At 41.9% G+C, this 22,814-nt stretch overlaps 1 protein-coding gene and 1 non-coding gene across 2 annotated transcripts in view; both read right to left on the reverse strand.

Moving 5' to 3' along the window:
- Window positions 1-22,814, reverse strand: part of GNA14 (G protein subunit alpha 14) — a 208,182-nt gene that overhangs the window by 182,449 nt on the left and 2,919 nt on the right. The gene's annotated exons all lie outside the window — the stretch shown is intronic.
- On the reverse strand, window positions 20,841-20,953 carry LOC132368287 (small nucleolar RNA SNORA43). Its single transcript, XR_009504027.1, has one exon. It is a non-coding gene; the product is annotated as a small nucleolar RNA SNORA43 (small nucleolar RNA).

A 22,814-nucleotide genomic window follows, 5' to 3' on the forward strand; every position in this document is an offset into this window, starting at 1 on the left:
TCTCCTGCATATTAGTATACCCACTGTATCTTAGCAAAGCTCCAAAGAGAATTGCTGCATAAATGCTGCCATCAAATGGGCTATAAAGGGCTTAATTAGTTAGAGTTCATGGAGGAGTCATTTTCTGAGTAGATGCTGAGAAAGGAAAAATGCTGTATGGCTCAAAAGCTTCAACTTCCCTAAGCCTTCTGTTTTGGATTAAATGTCTGTGTGTCCCTAAAATTCATATGTGGAATCTCTAACCCCCAATGTGACAGTTATTGGAGGTGGGGCATTTGACAGGTAATTAGGTTTAGACGAGGCCATGAGTGTGAAGCCCCCATGATGGGATTAGTGTCCTTCTAAGAAGAGACACCAGAATGTCCTCTCTCTGCTATGTGAGGATATAGCAAGAAGGCAGCCATCTGCAAACCAGGAAGAGGGTTCTCACCAGAACTCAACCATGCTGGCACCATGATCTTGGACTTCCCAGCCTCCAGAAGTCTGAGAAATAAATGTCCATTATTTCAGCCACCCAGACTATGGTGTTTTGTTATAGCAGCTCAAGCTAAAACCATTTCCTTTCCTTATCTGGAAAACAATGGATTTGCATGGAATTATTTGAGATTCTTTCAAAGTCAAAAGTCTATGATAATAAAAGAAAGGACAGGTTACCACCGAAGTAGAATAAGAGAATTTCAAATTAATCACTGGCTCATACAGACAGAGATATCAAGTGACATGCTGGGAAGGCACTAGTAAGAAATCAGAATAATAAGTGATTTACTGATGAATCCTAAAAACAGAAACCACTGTAAATCAATGAGCAGGGAGAGTGGCTTGACAGAAGCACTGTCTGAGGCAGAAGATTCAAGTAAGTATGTATGGGAGTTGATATGGCATAGTGAAGGTTCTTGAGGAGGGCACAGTGGGCCAAACTTGTTCAGACATATCTTAATGCAGATTAACATCATCTGAGCCTCACACACCTGAACGTGGTATAAAGAATGGCTGGCAAAACCAGAAGAAGGTTTCCTAGGGAGACCAACTCCAAAGACCCTCATGAAATTTTCTGACTGTTTAACGTCTCTCCAATGCCTGCTTCCTGTTCTATATTCAGTTCTTAGGGCTGCCATAACAAAATACCACACTGAGTGGCTTAAACAACTGGGTGAAATTTACTTCTCATGGTTCTGGAGGCTGGGAGGTCCTGGTCAATTTGGTTCCTGGCAAGAGCTCTCTTTCTACCTTGTAGATGGCTGCCTTCTCACTGTATCCTCACATGGGGGGGGGGGGGGAGAGAGAGAGACAGACAAACAGACAGACAGATGGAGAATAAGCTCTCTAGTGTCTCTTTATAAGGGCACTAATCTCACTGGACCGGGGCCCCACTCTCATGACCTCATCTACCTCTATTTAACCTCCCAAAGGCCCATCTCCTAATGCCATCCCACTGGGGATTATGGCTTCAACATATGAATTGGGTGTGGCAGGGGAGGGGGCACACAGCCATGCAGTCTATAACATGCTCCTCTACACTCACAAACTTAAAGCTAAAAAGGCCATTTATTCATTAGTGCCAATAACTATATGAGTTTGATCAAGTGCAGGCAACCAAATAAACTACTTGTGATACATAATTCTGTTATAATATTATAGACCAGAGCAAAGAAAAACAATAATCATCTATTGGAAATATTTGTGAGATGTAAGAAGATTGGACTCTTGCTTGTAATGGTACAGAGAGGATTAACATCTGAATGCCACCCATTCTCCCCCTCTCACTTGTGTTAAAAAGGATTCTGGTTTCACTCCCTAAGCATTTTCTCCTCCCTCATCCTTCAAGGATGATTTTGCCCTTGTCAAACTGGAGGCTTAATAATGCAGAATTAGGAGGAAAGGAGGAAAAAATAAGAAGTAAGTGGATAAAGACACACTCAGAACGAACCGCCTGGCTCAGGGCTTAGATCCAGTTACATTTGTTTTACTCTGCCTTATTCTCAAGTGTTTGTTTGTTTGTTTGTTTTCTCCTCAAGTGGTTTTAAGGCAGCTAGAAGACTGGGACTACAATGGTGGCTGTCAAGAACTAAGAAGGGTCTGGGATTTTACCCTACTTGCGAGTTAGCAAGTTAGCCTGCCACAGTTTTCACAGATGCTGGGAGGAGGCATGAAACTCCAGGGTCAGAGACAAAGGACTTTATTACAAAAAGCACTGAAAGAAGCATAAGCACCAGAATATTTGTATCAGTTCTTCTGCCCCAACATCCCAAGGGAGCTATGTGGACGGGCCCAGATGGATGCCTGAAAGCTCTGTGGTTTCATTACAGTTCATTACAGGAGAGGAACTCTGAGCTTAGGAAACCTGAATCTTTTTGAGTGGGCAGTAAGCAGGCCTGCCCTTTACTCTGGAGAAAGACACTATCTTCCAAGACCATTATACCAACATCCTTGAAAAGAAAGTCCAAGGAAAGGACAGTTAGTGCCTTGCTTCCAAGACATTCAGAAACAGGAGAGGTCCGTGAGAAATTACCTCCCAACAATGGCCATGGAGGTGGAAAACAGATTTCGGACAATGAATCTCCCTTGGCTTTAATGGTCCTCCTTTGTACTGCCCCCTTTCCAGCCCCTCTCTTGCACACACACGTGATCTCCAGAGAAAAAGAAGGAAGCAAAGCCAAGGCAATGAAAATTATAACTCATTTTTCTGCAATTGGTGGATTTTAGTAACTTGTCCTTCTTGATGTACCCACCACAGCCTGCTGCTGAAGTTAAAAATGGAAAAGACTATTTTGAGTAATCCAAACGGCATTTATCCTTTAGATTTCTACAGTGAGCTGCCATTGTGGACACAAATCTACTCAGAATGCTCTCATAATCTGGAAGTTTCTAAACTTCACGTGCCCCCAAAATGCAAAATACGAAGACCTACGATCAAGGCTACAACTTAAAAAACATCAACATAAGAAAAAGCTAGAGAGGAAACAACAGGTAATATTCTCACTGATAATAATATCAACAAAAGAGTTATTATTTAATGGACATAATAAACCAGAAGCTATGCTAAATATATATATATTTTTTAATTTTACAAATAAGAAAGTAAATAGAGTCCTAAAAAATCAAGTTACTCATTAAGGGTCATATAGACAGTAAGTGACAATTGGAGTATAGACGCCAAAAACTGAGTTCTTCCACAGTCTACCAATTTGCCTCTGACAGGAAAGAAAAAGTAAGATCATACTCATTCAAGAACCAAAATCAAAATCTTCACCAAAAGACCATGACTGGCAGGTAATCAAAGTGAGACAACCATGGAAAAGGTCTTCCCCCAAGATCCTGTTCCAGACATCATTCCTACCAACCTGGGATGGTAGGTAGCTCCAAACACCGTCCATATCTCCCAAATACCTCTACAAGAACTCTCATGTTCTTTGAGTCGGAAACCAGGCAAAATGGGAAATAAATAAATAAAACTAAAAAGCAAATACCAAAATCTAAAATGCAAACAAATACGAAGACACAGGGCAAAAGAAAGGAAGACAAAGACTCGCTCATTCATAAGCTAAACTTGTAGAATCTGAACTGGCTTCAGGAAAATTCTACCGTAATTTGGTATGTGCTGATGATTTGCCACTAAATTGTTCCCAATACTTTATCTTCCTTTCTGGTTGCCAAAGCAGCATCCTTAATAGTTTAATCCTGTTGTAAAACACACTGAAGATGAGAGGAATATATTCACTAGGGCTAGCAGCTGTTTCTCCCAGTGTGTGGAAAGAAACAGCAGCTAGAAGAGTGGTTAGTCAGTGAGAGTAGCAGAGAGGTTACTGCTGTACTTCCTGCTTGGAAATAGAGTGTATTAGTCACAGTAGGCTAGGCTCTGTTGCAGTAACAAACAAACAAAAAAAAAATCCCATAATCTCAGTGACTTGACACAATGAAATTTAGTTTTTACTCATGCATACAAAGTCTAACGCACGTGCTCATGGTTAAGCAGCTTTCCTCTAAGTGGTAACTCAGGTCACAAGGCACTGTTTATCTCGTAGCCATACGTTCTGCAACTAATGGCTTCAAAGATGACTATAGGAACTAAAGAGGATTGTGAATGGGAGGTTTTTTTATGGGCCAGATTTACTACTGCCAAATAGGTGATACTCGCCTAAGCAGAAAAAGAGAGAAAACTGTAAATAAATCTCCCTTAAGATGGATTTCCCTTTAATGACTTTAAAAAAATTATCTCCTAATGTCCCAATTAATACACAGAAATAGTGCGCAGCACATCCACCCACATTCCAATAACCAAAATGAGACATATGTCCCATCCACCTCATTGTCACTGTCACACAGGGGTCACCCACACTACTCCGGGTCCTCAGTTCTTGGGACATCTGGGTCAGAGGCCCACGTCTTTGTGTTTTCAGTGTATTTCCTCAATAAGTCCTGGGGCCCCAGGCAGCTCAGTTTTGACATTGTATCACATTCACATAAACACAGTGAGGCAACTAACACCTGTTTCATTTTCCAGTTCTTTCTCAACCTTTATAAAGTGCCAAAGGGGAGGTATATTAATTATCAAAATGTTCTCTCATCACTGTTCCTCTGAATATCTTCCACACAGAAAATGTTCTCTGAAATTCTCCTAAACTGAAACCTCCCTCCCAAAAAGCCCCCTGCCATACAGCCCATGGCTTTTCTCTGTCTTTCCTCTTCCCCACTTCAGTTCTGTATTATACCATCAACTTGGCCTGCCTTGCTTCTTTAGCATTCTCTCGGCATCATCCACTGCCTAGATGCTCCCAGGGAAAACTACTGGCTGACCTAGTAAAAAACGTCTTGTCCTCAAAGAAAGAGCCGGCGGTGGTAGATTGCAAATACTCCCACAATCGTAATTTACTGTAAATGCCAAAAGCACTTAAAGCAGCGGAAGCCAGCTTGCCTCCTAAATGGTCATAAACTTGGAAAGACCGGGGGGGGTGGGGGGTTAAAAGTCTAATTTAACCAAAAATCCACTTATATTTGTCAATCTTACTCTTCTCTGTACCCACAGTTCTTGGCACAGAGAAAGTTCTCTACTGTCTGTGGAATAAAGGCAAACGGATTTGTGGCTGAAACAAATGTGACTGGAGCACGATCGTCGAACCTTGACCCAGTAAGAAATGTGATGGCCGCTTGAGTCCATCAGTCTCCAAATTAGCCATCAACTTTTAGAGAACTCTCCCAGCACTTCTCAGAAATTATCCCAAGTTAATCGGGATGTCTGGAGAGAATGGTTTTTAAGCCATTAAAGGGAAATCAACCTTAAGAAACACTTATTTATGGTCTAGAATATGGCAAGTGCCTTCTCTCTTTGTCTCCTTATTTAAGTACCACTGACATGGCAAGGTCCTGACCAGTTCTCTTACCTCCAGGAAAACTTTCCCAAGCCCAGCCCTCAGGAAACAGCCCTTTTGGCTCTTCCTTCACCAAGCCCTCAGCATATGCTTCATCCAGCTGTAGATCACTCCATGTCTGTGTCCCCTCTCTAAGGAGACGGGACCCTCCGTCAGAGCAGGATGACCAAGAAGGAGCTGAGTCCACACTCTCCCTCAACCCAAGTCCCTTCACCAACCTGTTTATCGGTCATGCACAGTCTGTACTCAGAACACCCCCAAACTCAATGTTGGTGGTTGAAAATGATGTAAAATTATATATTATTATGTATAAATTATATATAAAAATTATTGCACATTATATATACCATTTTTACATATGTGTGTATATATATTTATTTAAATTATGAGTGAAGGATTTTATCATATCTAAGGCTTCATTTTGCATGCAAGCCCTCAAAGTACAACAGAATCATCAGTTTTGCTTTTGTTTTCATTTTTTAATCAGAGAGAGCTCAAAGTATAAAAGATAACGTGGAGTCAAAAGGAGAGAGCAAGATCTTCTCTTGTTTCAATGTAGTAACTCAGATATTTCCTCTCCTGGTCTTGGAACCAAGATAAGTTTGGTTTATGGTATAAATGTGAAATAAAGGATTAAAGGGTCTGTCTGAAATCTCATAGTTCTTGGCCACACGGTAAGACAAGACGGGGAGTGCCCATCTGTAGTATTCATGCTGGGATGTAAGTAAAGCATGTCAGGCCGTGTCAACCCAGACAATGGTTACCGTAAAATGTGTTGTGCAGTGTTCGTGGAATAGTCATGTAGAATGGAAACATAATTCATGCAAGAGATCAAGGACATCAACATCCTGAATTATTTGCAAGAGACTGGTCCATGAAGGTGACTCTTCCTAACTTCACATGGCTTGGTCATGGCCTACCCAGGGGTAGAACCATGAGTTATACTCAAAATATTTAACAATGCTTATGGCGTGGCATGGGCGCTGACCAATCAGAACAGATGCTGGTCCACTCTAGTGGCTGGAATGGAGCCAAGGAAGCTAATCTCTGTGTGAGGCATTACTTATTAGTTGCTAAGTACAGGGAGATGTGGAATATTCCAGAGGTGAGGCCCTGATGGCTAGGTTGACAGCATCAAGAGGACTGAGCACTCAGGCTAATGGCTATTTACCAATTGGTACAGGAATATTTCAATATTTAACACCTTGTACCGGTGTGCAGGCTCAGCATCTGATTATTATTGCTGGTTACAGCTCTTTCCCAAGCACAGAACCAAGACCTGCAGCAATAAAAGGAAAATACTTCTTTATCTAAGTCATGATCCCTGGCCCTGTCACGTGTATCACTATCCAGAGCTAAGCATCATCAAGGCCTCATCCTTATCCTGGGAAAAAAATTAGAGTCAGTGCCCAGATGAAACAATAACTCTACTTCCAGCTCTCTGTGTCACAGCAAAGTCCTCTCTCCAAACATCTAAGATGAAGAGGATAAATCTCTCTAGCCTCAATTTTAATCCTGATGTCTACATTCATATGTAAACATCACTCTGAAAATGTCTACAACCAAAACTACTGATTCCCTGTCCCCCTCCCTGCTGCCAAACCCATCTTCCTTTTACTCTCAGCCACCTCAGTAAATGGCATTGCCACTGGCTGGGTCGGTCAAGCCAAAAGCCCAGGGATCATCTGATTCTGTCCTTGGATACCCCTGGGCCATTGATTAACACTTCCAATCAACTCTACCTTCAACACACATATGAAACTAACCAATTCCGTCAACGTCCATCACTCCTATGCCAGGCAAGTCACCAGGACAGATCACCTCAACAATTGCATAGATTCCTGATTGGTCCTCCTGCTTCTACTCGTACCAAATACAGTCTACTCTCTGCCCAGAAGTCCAAGTGTTCTTTTTAAAAAGACAATCAAATCACCTCTCTCTCTGCTAATCGTTGCTCTCCCCGGGCCTCTCACAGCACGTAAATTGAAATCCAAAACGCTGCTGCCCAGCCCTGCTTCCTGCCATCCTCTCTCACTCAGCTCAGTGCCTTCAGCTCTGCCTCCAACCCGCTGAGCCCATTACCACCTCAGGCTGTCTCCCCCGCCTAGAACACTCTCACTCCCTGGTCCCTGTTCTCTGGGTCTTCATGCAGATTGTCCCATCTCTCAACCCAACCTCCCCTCAACGGTCACCTCCTCAGAGGAGTCCTCCTTTCAAAACTAGACCCACTGATCCCCCAGGTCTCCACTCTCTAACCCCTCATTCTGCTTTATTTTTCTTCATGGTACTTGCCTAACTTAAAATCGTCCTACGTATCTATTTATTGTCTCACTACAGTGTAAGCACCAAGAGGGCAGAGGCTTCAAATTGTTCTCTTCTCAGTCCCAGAGGCCTGGAACAGGACCTGGTTGACAGCAAGCTTCCAGACATTTGTCGGGAAAATATCAATAATTGACTTTTATTTTTTTTTTTTTTTACCCACTAAAGCACAGTTACTTTCTGAAAATCCTTCTTTGGTATGTATACACTATCTTGACATTACATTGCCTTTGTGAGTCTTAAGAATTCAACAGTGAAAAAAATTCTCTATGTTAGAATGCATTCTCCATGCTATTTAAGCAGGGAAGAAACAAGTCATCTCACAGTAAGCAGCTTAAGTGATACAGGTGTTTCTCATCATAGATTCCTAGAATTTCAGAGCAGAGGTTTTAGTGATCATCCATCACCATGGTCTCATTTTACAGGAGCTCCCAAGGGTTCAGAGCTGTGCTGTCTAATATTATGCACATATTAAGCGTTCAATGACCCCATATGGTAGCCACTAGCCATATGGGGTCATTGAACGCTTAATATGTGGATAATCTAAATTGAGATGTGCTGTAAGTGTAAAATATACACCAGGTTTCAAAGATTTAATATGAAAAAAAAATGTAAGATATCTTATTGATACATTTTATCAGCTACATGTTGAATGACTATATTTTGGCATATTAGATTAAAGAACAAAATATATATATATAATACATATATATTAGTAAAATTAATTTCACCTGTTTTTTACTTTTAAAAAAATGTGACTACTTGAAAATTGTAAATTATTGATACATGTGTGGCTCACATTTGCAATTCACATTCTATTCCATTACAGACCACTGGCGAGATTAGATGACTTGCCCAAAGTCTCCACTGCACTGTAATGGAAGACCCAGAATCACGTGCCAGACCTCTGCCTCCACTCCGACTTCCTTCCACTGCCTAGTCCAACCATGGGTGTCCTACAGTGATTCTTCAGGTGATTCTTTAGGGTGATTCAGGAGCAGGAGAGAAGAGCCATAAGAAAAGTAAGGAACCCCTGGAATCAAACTGCCTGGTCAATCAAATCCCAGCTTCACATCTAGTAGTGAGTGACTTTGGGAAACTCATTTAATCATTCTTTACCCTCAGTTTCCTCATCAGTAAAATGGAAAAAGTATACTGCATGCTTCAATAACTTGTAAGGATGAAACGAATTCACAGATATAAAACCCTTATAAATCATTTTTGACATATAAACAGTGTTATATAAGTTTACTGCCATTATTATTATTAAATGTTCATATGCTTTATAGTAAATTGAAGGCTAGAAAGTTTCTGGCTAATGACAAACAGTGTTAGTTCAGGAGTCATTTGAATGTATTTACTTGTTTGTTTATTTATTTTGTACACTACATCCCTGTGACTTATTTATCTTATGCCTGGAAGCTTATACCTTTGGACCCATTTCACCTACCCCCCACCAGGAGTCATTTTTATGTCAACAGATATTTCTACAATCAGAAGTTCCAGTTAGATTACCAATTCAATACATTTCTGTCCCTGACAAACCTGTTCTGATATCCTGAGATTAATGCACAGGTGAAGTCTCATGTTACTTGAAAATTCAAACACAGAGAACAAAGGAATATGAAGAATTCTATTTCTGTCACTTGTCACCCAGGCAAACAGCAACCAGCTACTATTTCCTCAGTTATGCTGGAGGCAGGCACTAAACACACACACACACACACAGTTTCTGCCCCGAGTGATCAAGGTAACACTTCCACTATGGCTGAAGAGTTACCACAGAAACTCAGAGCTGCTGAATCCAGCCTCTTCATTTTACCATTGAGGAGCCTCTACCCCTTTATGACTTGCCCAAGGTCACATTGCAAAATAGAAGCCATTCTGGGACCTACACCAAAGATTTCTGGCAATTATCCACAAGCATTTAGAGAACAACCAGCTTTTTCAGGTAGTCAAAAGTTGAAAAGTATTAAAGGGAAAAGCAATTCATTAAACAGGTGATTATCAAATGAAATAAGGAACTGTTTAGAATTCTGGAAAAAATACAAATCAGAAATAATATTTCTAATTATTGCTCTACCAGATGTCATAATATAAATTAAGGTATTCTTTGAGTTTTGTGAATCATAATAATTAAAAATAAAACCCTTTCTGTTTTGATCAGCATGATTCTCCTTAAAGCGCAAGATGACTTTCAACAGATTTTAGATGCTCAAAATGAACACTTTAAACAAATGAATATACTTTTGTTGGATAATAAGTTTTCTGGCCATTTTCTGGTTTGCACCAAGATATAATTACATTGTAGACAGAACTGGTTTAATTCTCCTAAGGGCAAATTCAGATTGCCTTGTAAGTTCAAATTCTCTGGTGATAGTTGTGGTGGTGGTGGTGGTGTGTGTGTATTTGTGTGTGTGTGTGTGTATGTGTACACACAAACTGGCTTCACTGGGGCCATGCCTAATTGATAGTCGCTACCTTTAGTGTCCAATCTTATCCTGATGAGCTTATGTCAAATAAACCAAAGCCGCCTCCTCATTTCTTCCACCAGTCTATCCTCAAACACAGACACTAATTAACTGAGGCAAGGCAGAAAGACTTCCTCATTACCCTAAATGAATGGTAATTTGAAAATGGTCGGGGAAAGTTCCAGCAGGTTCCTCACCCATCAGCTACCTGTAGTCAGTCTGCAATTCCACAGTGACAAATACAAAGGCAGAGAGAAGATATTACATGGGGTGGTGATTCAGTCAACTTTTAGACATTTTAGACCGAGAAGAAGCATTTAAACCCAAACACTTGCTTTGAAGGCTTACAGTTGGTAGAGTTTTGGGTAGGCTTATGGTTTGTGACAAGGGCTTTATATTTAAAGAACAGGATGAAATAGGGTGAATTAACTCATTCTTAAATAGCTTAATGTTTCCATTGAAAGGAAAGAAATGTATAAACAATATTAGACTGATAAGATATGTTCAAACACAGAATAGCAAAAGCAGAATGCAGACAAGCTTTAAGAAACAACCTGATAGCTCTCATCTCTTGAATCTGAGATCTAAGTTTTTCTTCTTTAAAGTTCAGTGACAGTAGGGACTTCCCTGGTGGTCCAATGGTAAAGAATCTGCCTTCCAATGCAGGGGATGCAGGTTCGATCCCTGGGGGGGGAATTAAGATCCCACATGCTGCGGGGCAGCTAAGCCCGCTCACCACAACTACTGAGCTCGCACGCCTCAACTAGAGAGCCCGTGTGCCACAAACTACAGAGCCCATGCGCCCTGCAGCCTGCGCGCCAGAACTAGAGAAGAGAAAACCCACACGCCAAAACTAGAGAGAAATCAGCACACTGCAACAAAGAGCCCGTGAGCGGAAATGAAAGATCGCACATGCCGCAACAAAGACCCAATGCAGCAAAATAAATAAATAAACTAATTAATTAATTATTTTTTTAAAAAGTTCAGTGACAGGGCTTCCCTGGTGGCACAGTGGTTGGGAGTCTGCCTGCCAATACAGGGGACACGGGTTCGAGCCCGGGTCTGGGAGGATCCCACATGCTGCGGAGCAACTAGGCCCATGAGCCACATTTACTGAGCCTGCGCGTCTGGAGCCTCTGCTCCGCAACAAGAGAGGCCGCAATAATGAGAAGCCAGCGCACCATGATGAAGAGTGGCCCCCACTTGCCGCAACACTTGCCGCAACTAGCGAAAGCCCTCACACAGAAACAAAGACCCAAAAGAGCCATAAATAAATAAATAAACAAACAACAACAACAAAAAAAGTCACAGCGAATATCTTAAAAAAAAAAAAAGTTCAATGACAGTAAAGGAATCAGAAATGATGGTCACAAGACAGACAGAAGAGCTTATAAAGTGTAGAATCTCAACACAAATTAGGTAGTGAAGAAACTAGTTGCCATTGCAGGTGGGAGTGGATACAGAATGCAATCAGTTAAAATGAGTTGATTAAAAAGGGTTTTTTTAATGGTAAAAATTGGAATAAAGGAATATGTGATGCTTTCAAGAAAATGTATGGCCTTGAAAACCTGTCCTGATTTTTAGGCTGAGACTGTAAATCTTCTTGGTTGGGTTGAACTTTGCAAGCCACAAAAGGGGAAGGAATAAGAAACAAATCAAGGGCTTCCCTGGTGGCACAGTGGTTAAGAATCTGCCTGCCAATGCAGGGGACACAGGTTCGGGCCCTGGTCCGGGAGGATTCCACGTGAGGCAGAGTGGCTAAGCCCATGCGCCGCAACCGCTGAGCTACTGAGCCTGCGCTCTAGAGCCCATGAGCCACAACTGCTGAGTCCCCATGCCACAACTACTGAAGCCCACGTGCCTGGAGCCCGTGCTCCCTAAGAAGGGAGGCCACTGCAATGAGAGGACTGCGCACCGCAACAAAGAGTAGCCCCTGCTCACCTCAACCAGAGAAAAGCCGGCGAACAGCAGTGAAGACCCAAGGCAGCCAAAAATAAAATAAATTAAATAAATTTAAAAAGAGAAAAAAAAAAGAAACGAATCAAATATACGGTAATAATACTCAAGTTAAATTTAAGAATAGGTATAGTAATCATGAGCAGCACTTAATTTTTTTGATGCTGTTAGTTAAAGCATTTAATCTGATACAAAGTAATCTGAATATTAAGAGTTGTGATTAATTTACAGGAGTGAATAGTATAGATGATTATTTGACTTGATTACACTTAGAAATAGTATTTTATTACATTTAGAGACAGTATTTGACTGTTGAAAAGAATAAAATTAATTTAATCTATAACGTCAGGTTTATGAGATCACTGGAGTCACTTAAATGCTTAGCTTTTTCTTGCCAGCTTTGTCAGGGCATTGATATATTTGAGGACACTAAGTTTTTTAAATGTGTTAATAGGTTTTTAAGTGTTTAAGGGAAATTTAATTATTTACTTCACTGAATTAATAAGTAGAGTTAACTTAGTAGTAAATTAAAAACTAATCAAAGAATTAAGTGGGGCTTCCCTGGTGGCGCAGTGGTTGAGAATCTGCCTGCCAATGCAGGGGACACGGGTTCGAGCCCTGGTCTGGGAGGATCCCACATGCCGTGGAGCAACTGGGCCCGTGAGCCACAACTACTGAGCCTGCGCGTCTGGAGCCTGTGCTCCGCAACAAGAGAGGCCGCGATAGTGAGAGGCCCGCGCACCGCGATGAAGAGTGGCCCCCGCTTGCCGCAACTAGAGAAAGCCCTCGCACAGAAACGAAGACCCAACGCAGCCAAAATTAAATTAATTAATTAATTAATTTAAAAAAAAAAACTAAAGCACTGGTAATATTTACCAATGGTTCTCATTCATTATTAAAAAAAAAAGAATTAAGTGAAAGGCATAGTTATTTTTATTAAAAAATTACGAGGTTTTTAAAAATTAAAATGGACATTGAAGGCTTAGGAAAACTAGGCTTTTACATTTCTCAACCTTGACAAACTCAATATCAAGTAAAACAGGCAGCTTCAAATGTTTACTTGCTTGCAAAAAAAAGCCCCTATCAAATATCTGAAAAGTCAACTGCAGAAAATACAAGTATGTCATATATCACTAGAATGTCCGGAGAATGAGAGACCCGGATATGGTATTGACTTCCAACCAGCCAAGATCCTCATCATGTTGGATATTAGACACCCCTCTCCCAAACATATTACACTCTGACTTTTCTGCCTTTGGATGCAAATCCATATGATTGGGAAAGAACCCCCAGATATATTGGGAGTTAAAAAGCTGAGTGCAAAACAGAATGTATAATATTTTATTAGCTAGGATACCAGTTTAGCTGCTATTGAAAAAGGGCCCCCCCATCATTCCTAGCTCAGGGCTAGTATGGCACCTTCATAGTATCAGGGATACAGGCCTTTTCTACCTTGTTGCTTTTTCATCCTCAACACCCAACTTCCATCTCATGGGGAAAAGATGGTTGCTGTAACTGCTACCACCAAATCAGCATTCTTCTCTAGAAGGGAAGGAGGCCCCTTTCCTTTTAAGGTCACAACTCAGAAATCGCCTATATGACTACAGTTTACATCCCATGGGCTATAAACTTAGTCAAATGACCACACACCTAGCAGAAGGCAAACTGAGAAATATAGTCTTTACCTCCGGGTCATGTGTCAAGATATTACCTTATTACAGAAGGAGGAAAGAAGATATACAGGAGACTGCTAGCAGTCTTTGCTACAAATATGCCACTCTTTAAGTTAAAAAATTTTTTAAAATATTCAGGGTATTCACTTTTGTGCATAAGAAAATATGAAAACTTAGGAAACAAATAAGACGCATGCAATAAATCCTTGGTTCCAGAACATCAGCCCACAATCCAGTGTCAGTATGTAACGAAGTTTTCATTAGTCCAAAAGTGGAAGTTTAATATGAACAAATAGTGAGTCATAAATGTATATTTATCCAATTTAAAGTATCGTCTATTAAGAATAAGCCCTTTCCACTATTTGAAGTTAAAATATCCTTTCATTTATGCAATTATATTGATACTAAATGGCAATACATTTTTTCATTCAGCAAATGTTTCTGGAAGAAGCAGGCACTATATAAGATCTTGAGGACTCACTGGCTCTAATAATCCCTACACTCAGCAGATATAGAGTCTAGCAGGGAAGATGAAGAGTACCATATTAGAAATAGAGTTTCAAACCATGATGACTACTATTTTAGAAAAGAAATACAGAATAGGCTATGGGAGGATATTCTGGGGGGACTTACTTTGGATCAGGGAGTCAGTGAAGGCTTCCAGGAGGAAGGGATATTTAAGATGCCTTCTGAAAATGAGTAGCAGTTAGCTAGAAGACTAGTAAGGACTCATGTTGAAGGCAGATGATTGGCATGTGCAGACATCTAAAAAGGAAGCATCTGGCCCACCAAAGGTCCTAAAAGGAGGCTCTACGGCCAGAAGTGAGTGATCACAGGGAATAATGGCAGAGGGGTGGCAGGGGATGGGTAGAAGGTCTCAGGGGCCGCGCATAGATTTTAGATTTGCATCCAAAGACAATAGGAAGACATAGAAAGGTTTTGAGCAGGAAAACAAGAATCCAATTTACATTTTTAAAAGGTCACTCTGGCTGCAGTGTGGAGAACAGACTCAGGGCTAGGGAGCAGTAGAGGATGTAGTAATCCAGAAGAGTTGGGGTAAATACAATGGCAAGAAGCGGACACAGTGGAGATTTGGGCCTCTTGAAGTAGATTTGGGTGAGATGTTGTTTCTGGGAGACAGAAACAGGACCATGATTCAGAACCAGGGCTCTGGAGTCAGACTCTCTGGGTTCGAACCCTGGTTCTACCCTGGCTGGTGAACCTTGCTTTGGAGCCTCAGTTTCCTCATCTGTAGAATGGGGAGGACAATAGTCACTGCACCTCCAAGCACAGAGAGAAATAAATGAGATCATTCATTTCAAGTGCCCAGAATGATGATGGGATGTACACATGTTAATGTTTTATTATTATTATTCCATTTCTAGTGTTAGGTATAGTAGAAGAAAGATCAAGAAAGACTCTCTGGATTCTGGTTTGAGCACCCGGGTGGTCAGGGGTACCATCTGTTGAGATAAGAGAGATGGGTGGAAACGCATGAATCAGGGAGAGGTAAAGTGAAGACTCTTCAGGTTGGTTCACTGTGCTCCATTTTGGACATGTTAAGAAAGGAGTTGTTAAATGTGTCTAATATCACCTTTTAAATTGCTTTTTAGAGGAATATACTAAAATATTTTTAACATTCTCACTTGGTAAATTTTTCAAATGGATAGTCCCATTTTGTTTACTTTCCCAAATTTTTAAAAACAAACTCAAAATTACAAAATCTGAAGACCACTGTTTTAAATAATACCAATTACAAAGATTTATATCAACAAACACAACATATTTATATGTGAAGCACATAATGTCTTGCCACTTCAAATATCCCCACTTAGCGCAATATCAGATGCTTACTTCTGCCAGCTGCACAGAAAGAGGTCATTTTCCTATGAAATTTGCTCAGGTTATGGTGTGGCTCTTAACACATCAAACTAGGTCTTAAGCGTCAGAGGATTTAAGTCATTGTAATGACTGATTCTTTTAGAGCTTCCAAATTTCATATTCATAAAATTAAGTGTGAGATGGGTCTCCAAAATCATGAAGTCTAACTCTTAAATACAGACAGAACTACTAGATGTTTACAAAAATTACATAAAGACCGAGATGAACTATGATTTTTTTTCAAATTATTTCAGAATAAAGCAATAGCGAAGAACAATTAGCAAATGTCTCAACTATTGTTCTGTTTACATATCAAAATCTTATCAAGTACCATTACTAGGAAAGAAGTACACAGAATATATTTTTCCAAATATCATTTCACTTCTAGGATCCAAGCTCAATTTTCTTATTCTGACACCACTAATCCAGGTATAAGCACATTCAAAATGAGTAATTAGCCCAGATCTTATACACGTAAAAAACAAACCAATTCTGGAATTTTCTAATTTGCCTTTCTTCAAGGCCCAAACCAGGTTTGTCTTCCTTCCATGAATGTTCCTACAGTGCCCCAAACAACAGAGACGTCCAGCTCCTGTAAGAAATTCACACTACTCATCTGGTATTTCATGGAAACCACTATAGAGACAGAGAAACACATATTTATTCAACCAGTGTTTAAGCTAGGCTCTGTGCTCAACATTGTGGGTTCAGTGGTGAACAAAGCCGCCATAGAGTTCAAGGTCTCATGTGAAACTCTTCCTAGACTCAACCAATTGCCTGGATGTGGCCCATCCAAAATTATTCAGACACTGGAGCAAACAGTAGCATTTATCGGTGCTCTCACAACATTTTGTTGCTCTAATTTTCTTCTTAAACTTCTTTATATATAAAAGGCCCACTAATCTAGGAAGCAACTCTTTTTAGAGTTTCATAGAATAAGATTACTTGAACTCAGTGGGCTGATGGCAATATAACAGAGGCTTCTTTTCCAATCTAATTTCAGCACTTAATCAGTTTTACGAAATTGAATTTTGTCAATAATTGGGACAGTTTTGCTTTGTTTTAAATGTGTACTATTAGAGGGAAAAGAGGAGAAAAACATAACCGTATATCCTTGATTTCAAGATTTATTGCCACACAAATTAACATTCTCAAGGTCAAGATGCCTTTGCATTGATGTGTATATTTCCTACAGTGTAGTAAATGAAAATCTGTTTTCAAATCAATGGCATATCTTAGAATGGATGTTGCCTTAGAAATGAGATTCAATATGAAGACTCGGTGACTTAATGAAAGAATGGGCTGGCAACTAAGAGACTGGACTCCTCACTATGGCTTACTGTCAGTTAGCTACGGCCTGCAAGCCCTGTGACATCTGCTGAGTCTCTCCAGTCCTCTGGACCTTTGCTACCCCATCCATAAAAGTTTGCACTTGTGTTTCTCAAACTCTGTGGTAAGGGACCAGTTTTTAAATTTTCCCATTCAGTTGCAGACTTGTTACATCAATGAAATAAAATAAAAATACCCTCTGATGCCACAGCAATGTTAAATTGCTATAAAAGTTTCTAGATGCTTATTCTTGATTTCTGTACTTGTCTTACATGCACACTGGCCCGGGACCCACAACTACTTTTTGAGTGGCATTGACTTGGACAAATAGGATTTAGACTGCTAGGTACATTAGATGATGATTCTGCAAATGATTTATCACCTTCATTTATCTCCTTTTGTTTAGTAATACAATTAGCTTATACTTCCCAATTACATAGTAGCTGAGCAACAGAAAAACATCCTGGGGATGAGTTACTCAAAATGAAGGTGCTATTCATGGCAGGTTCAAGACAGCAGTGGCAGAGTTAATCCATCTGTGGGTCACTGACAACTGACTGACCATACAAAAGATGCCTTTCAGACAAAATAATATAGATAAATGTTCTCTTTTCCTCTCATTCATTAAAAAAGTACAAAACATGAGAATGTATCAGTTACGTAGGAAAGAAAACAAAACTTGAGAACCAGGAATATTACCCTTTGGATGGAAATACCAGCCAATGTTCCATAGAGGGTGAACTTTCAAAGAGCAGACTGATTCATGGTGGCTCACGCTAAAATATGTTTCCTCCGCCCCACTTAGTCCAGAATGGAAAGGTAACTACTTAATGGTTATTGGCCATAAAACCATTGCAATCTATAGGAGCGCAACTTTTGGAGTTGTACCTCAAAGTGCAAGGGTCCACGCAAATGCACACACTGCTGCTTTTGTAAGGACTCTTGCCAAGGTAAGACATACATGCATGCGTGCCTGCTCTTCCTCTTTGCCCAGCAACCCGGCACCTGAGGACAAAGGCTAAACAATCGCTACAGATTACCCAGCTCACACTCTGAAGACCCTTCATCAAGTTGGAGAGGGAAAGACGGCTTCAACTTCAAGAAATAGAGCATCCGCTAGGCAGGTTGATCCCAGGGGCCTCCTAGATATCTGCTGTTAAGAGAAGGATATCTGCCTTAGAGCCTAGGGCAGCAAGCAGAGGCTGGCCAGTCCTGAGCTGCAGGCTAATGCTATAAAACAGGTTCTCCAACTTATGTATATCAGGGTCACCTGGAAGCCTTATTAAGATACAGCCTGCGGGCCCCACTCCAGAATTTGGTTCAGAAGGACATGATGGGGACTGAGACTGTATTTCCAACAAGTTCCCCGGGCTGCCACTGCTGGTCCTGGGAACACACTTTGAGAACCACTGGTATAAACCAGCTGATGACAGAATGGAAAAGACCTCAGAGGTCACCTGATCCAAGCCTTTCATTTTACAGGTGAGGATCCTGGGGTTCAAAAGGGAATGTCTTGCTCATGGTCATATACCCACTACTCAGGGGCTACGTCCACCAAAACAAAAACAAAACAAAACAAACCACTCAGGTCTCCAGGGCCTTAACGTGCTGTTCCCTTCAAGATTCTAAGTTATGGGACTTCCCTGGTGGCGCAGTGGTTAAGAATCCGCCTGCCAATGCGGGGGACGTGGGTTCGAGCCCTGGTCCGGGAAGATCCCACATGCCACGGAGCAACTAGGCCCGTGCACCACAAGTACTGAGCCCATGAGCCACAACTGCTGAGGCCCACACGCCTAGAGCCCATGCTCTGCAAAGGGAGAGGCCGCAGTGGTGAGGAGCCCACGCACCGCAGCAAGGAGTGGTCCCCGCTCGCCACAACTAGAGAAAGCCCGTGCGCAGCAACGAGGACCCAACGCAGACAAAAATAAATAAATTTAAAAAAAAAAAAAAAGATTCTAAGTTATGACCACACATCCGGTCCCTGCTCTCTGAGAAGGGGCACCAGCGGGGACTTCATGTTGTTGACTCTCCTATCTCCATACCCTTCTGGGAACTGCATGCTACTTCCATCAGTGACCTTGTAACCGAGCCCAGACGGGGTTGGCAGCACAATGGGAACGATTTCTTGCCTAGATTTTACACTCACAAAGGCTGGCTCCAGAGGGCATGCTCTCACCACTACACCTTCCTGCCTCTCCCCCCAGCTCTCTGGCAGTTGGGCACAATCAGATGGCCTGAGGTTTTGGAAAGTGACACAGAGCAGCAGGAGACGGTCACAGATGATTTGCGGCTCTCACGTGGAGGTAAGCATCCAGGGCACCCTCGGCGACCCTCAGCTCGGGGTGACGGGTCTCTGGCTGTGTGCTTGGCAGTCCGGTCTGACCCCAATGTCAAGACTACCTTGGATCCTGCCCTTTGGCTTAGCCTGCTCTCCAATCCCTATCAATTCTCTGAGCTTCCTGCTTCCCCGCCAACAAATTCTTCTTCGGCTTAAATGGTCTGCAACCAAGAACCCTGCCCAATGTGATAAGCCATTAATTTACCCAGCAGCCAACTGCTGCAATGAAAGCGGGGCTCTGCAGAGGGTCCTGCCGTGCTCTCCACTTTCAGAGCCCTGGGATTTCGGCTGGTACGCTTCTGATTCCTTGGGCAGTGTTTACAGCAGTGGCTGCCGCCCTTGCAGGGAGCTGGGCCCCAGGCCACCTGCATTCAGATTGGTGGCCGTGGAGAAGGGCCCCAGGAACGCCCTGGCACTTGCTTTCCCGCTTTTTACTATTTGATCCTTTTCATTTCATGAGATGCCCTGGTAAGGATCCTTCCAATGAAGTCCCTCTTTTGCCTGAATTTCAATCTCTGCCTTTAGGAACACAATAGCTTGGCTACACTGACTTGCTGACACCCCTCTGTATGCCGTCTCAATCCAGCCATCTCCCTCCCTGCAACCCCACACATGGGGTTTCTTACAAGGACACTTTTCTCTTGTGATTCACGTATCACAGAAAAGAAGAAAATAAAAAGGTGATACAGACCAGAAGCCATCTTTTTTTTTTTTTTTTTTTTTTAGCTTTTACGAAAAAGAAAACCTTTGAGGGCTAAGCCTTTTTTTTTACATTGTTTTTCGTCAAACTTCACTGGTAGATTTTTCCATTTTAAATCTGCTCACAGCATTACAGCCTCAAAATTTTCATCCTTTGACTCAGTGCTTTAGAGATGTGGTTCTTCAGGTGCTTAGATACTGGTGATTGATTTGAATTAGGGGACTTGATATCTTTGTTTCAAGTGGCTTAAACATCTTAGAAGAAAGGGTGCAGTTCTCTACTAAAAGTGATCAAGGCCCTGCAGTGAAATTACTTATTCCTGGACTGGGAAGAGTGGTACGAGGTGAGCCTGGAGCATGTAGTTATGCCAGAAGAAAGTGCTCCAAAAACGATGGGGGCGGGACACAGGAACCACTGCGCAAATCGGGTACCGTGCCTGGCACTCTGGATTGAACAAAGCCAAGAGGAAGGAACATGAGCATATTTACCATTTCGCTCCTTCTCCTCCTCACAAAGCAAGAAAATTCTGTCAGTTTCTACCGAGAAACCCATACTGTCTACGCCATTCCCTCTAATAGACTTCCAGCCCAGGAACATGACAGTGAGTTCTAAAATGGAATTTTGTTATAACCAATGCAATAAAGCTTCGGGGGACTCAGATTTTTCAACTTTTTTTTTTTTTTTTTTTAATTCTCACAACGAGCTTTATTTTATAAAGAAAAAGAATATCACTGTCTTCAAGGTCCTGCGCACAGCTCCCACCGCAAGTGCACGTGGAAACAAGGTGCTCCCTCACGCAGCTTTTGGGGATGTCCGGCTACAAACCATTCTTAGTGCCCACTGTTCTGAGCACTGAGCGTAGAAATAGCCGCCTCCTCTCCGCCCCAACGTCACAGGTGCAGTCAACTTTTTAGTGTAAGGAGAATAAGAGATTTTAAAGTTAGCTTAAGGTTCAGAAAACAGTAAGGCGAACTCAAGGTGAAACATTTTTGTTAAAGCACGACCAGGACAACTTACACAAAGTGCTAGAGACCTACAACTGGTCAACTAAAATGGAAATGACACCTCACTGGTGGCTAAAAATGCTCAAAAACAGTGTGATGCTAGCTGACACTTACTACTGCCAGACAGAGCCGAGAGAAGTTAGTCCACAATTAAAAAGGGTAGGGCTTCCCTGGTGGCGCAGTGGTTGAGAATCTGCCTGCTAATGCAGGGGACACGGGTTCGAGCCCTGGTCTGGGAAGATCCCACATGCCGCGGAGCAACTAGGCCCGTGAGCCACAACTGCTGAGCCTGTGTGTCTGGAGCCTGTGCTCCGCAACAAGAGAGGCCACGATAGTGAGAAGCCCGCGCACCGCGATGAAGAGTGGCCCCCGCTTGCCGCAACTAGAGAAAGCCCTCGCACAGAAACAAAGACCCAACACAGCCATAAATAAATAAATAATTTTTTTAAAAAATTTTTTTAAAAATTAAAAAAAGAAAGGGTAGAGCCAGGGTTTGAACCCAGGCAGTCGGGCCTAAGAACCTAGGTTTTAATCCCTATACCAGCATAAGTTAAATACCAATTCCCCAGTACACATTCCTTCCAGACAGTTCCAAGATGAGGTCTGCATCCAAAATTAAGCCATCAGAGTTGCTGGAGACCCTCAACCCAATTAACAAGCAACACTTTCCCAAGCCTCATTCCACACCAAAAACCAATAAAAGATCACATTTCTCCCCATTTAATTGCTATTGTCCAGACACTTTCTTCCTATACTGAGTGGTGCTCATGAGGGTTCTTATCAGAACTCTTTTGTCCTACTTTTATCTGAAGAACTGATAAGGAATTTCTTTCTACTAAATTCAGCTTATTTCCCCCCATCTCCTTCCACTGAGAGAGCACCAAGCTGACATCTTGCGAATACCAGCCCCAAACAGACAGCAATCTTTATCTTTCCCTGCGGACACTGACCCATGCTTTTATTAAGCACAAACGGGATACTGCCCCACTGAATGCACTTTGGAAACATCCTCAAATCATTTAGTTGCAACGGCATGCTTCCTTGTCAAAGAGTTGGTGGCCTTTCAGGTCATTCCATGCTCCACACAGGATCCTCAATTCCCATTTGCAAAACAGGGTTTTCACCTGTGGTATCCAGGCAGCAGATCATCTAATGCACCCATTATAGAGGCTCAGGTGATTTTTTTTTCCTCACTCAAACTGCATGACTTTAGACAAATCAGCATTCCCTGATTCCTTTATCTTTGGCGTGGCCTCCTCCTCCTCTATCTTAAGAAATGCAAGTGTGACCTGCTCCCTTACGGAGTAAAAGAAACCAGAGGTTTCAAAGTCCATCCTTGGGACTGTAGACAATTCCATGTGGTATGGAAACTTTCTAACAGTTTCTGAGTGAATAGCAGTGAGACGGTGTGCTAGTCACAGCTGGGCACGATGAAAAGGGGGATCCTGGAAGGTCAGACAGTGCTGAGAGGGGCAAGGGCCTGGCGGGTACAAAGAAGGATTCTAATCACCTGGATTAAGTATAACTTCCAGGGAAAACATACCTACAAACATTCCTACCCTAGTTTGAGCGTGAGTAAATCCAAGCATTTTACTGGGAACAGGCTTATCACCAACGCAGAATGGCTCAGCTTACTGCTTAATTTTCATTTGTCAAGCTCCTGTTATATTCCAGACACTGAACTTCACACACTGACACAGATCAGAGTATTTCACAATGAAAGAGGGTTCAGCCTGTCCTTGAAAAGAAAAAGTATGCAGCTAAAGCCAGGCCCGCC

Source organism: Balaenoptera ricei, chromosome 6, assembly GCF_028023285.1.
Source record: "Balaenoptera ricei isolate mBalRic1 chromosome 6, mBalRic1.hap2, whole genome shotgun sequence".
Taxonomy (NCBI): Eukaryota; Metazoa; Chordata; class Mammalia; order Artiodactyla; family Balaenopteridae; genus Balaenoptera; species Balaenoptera ricei.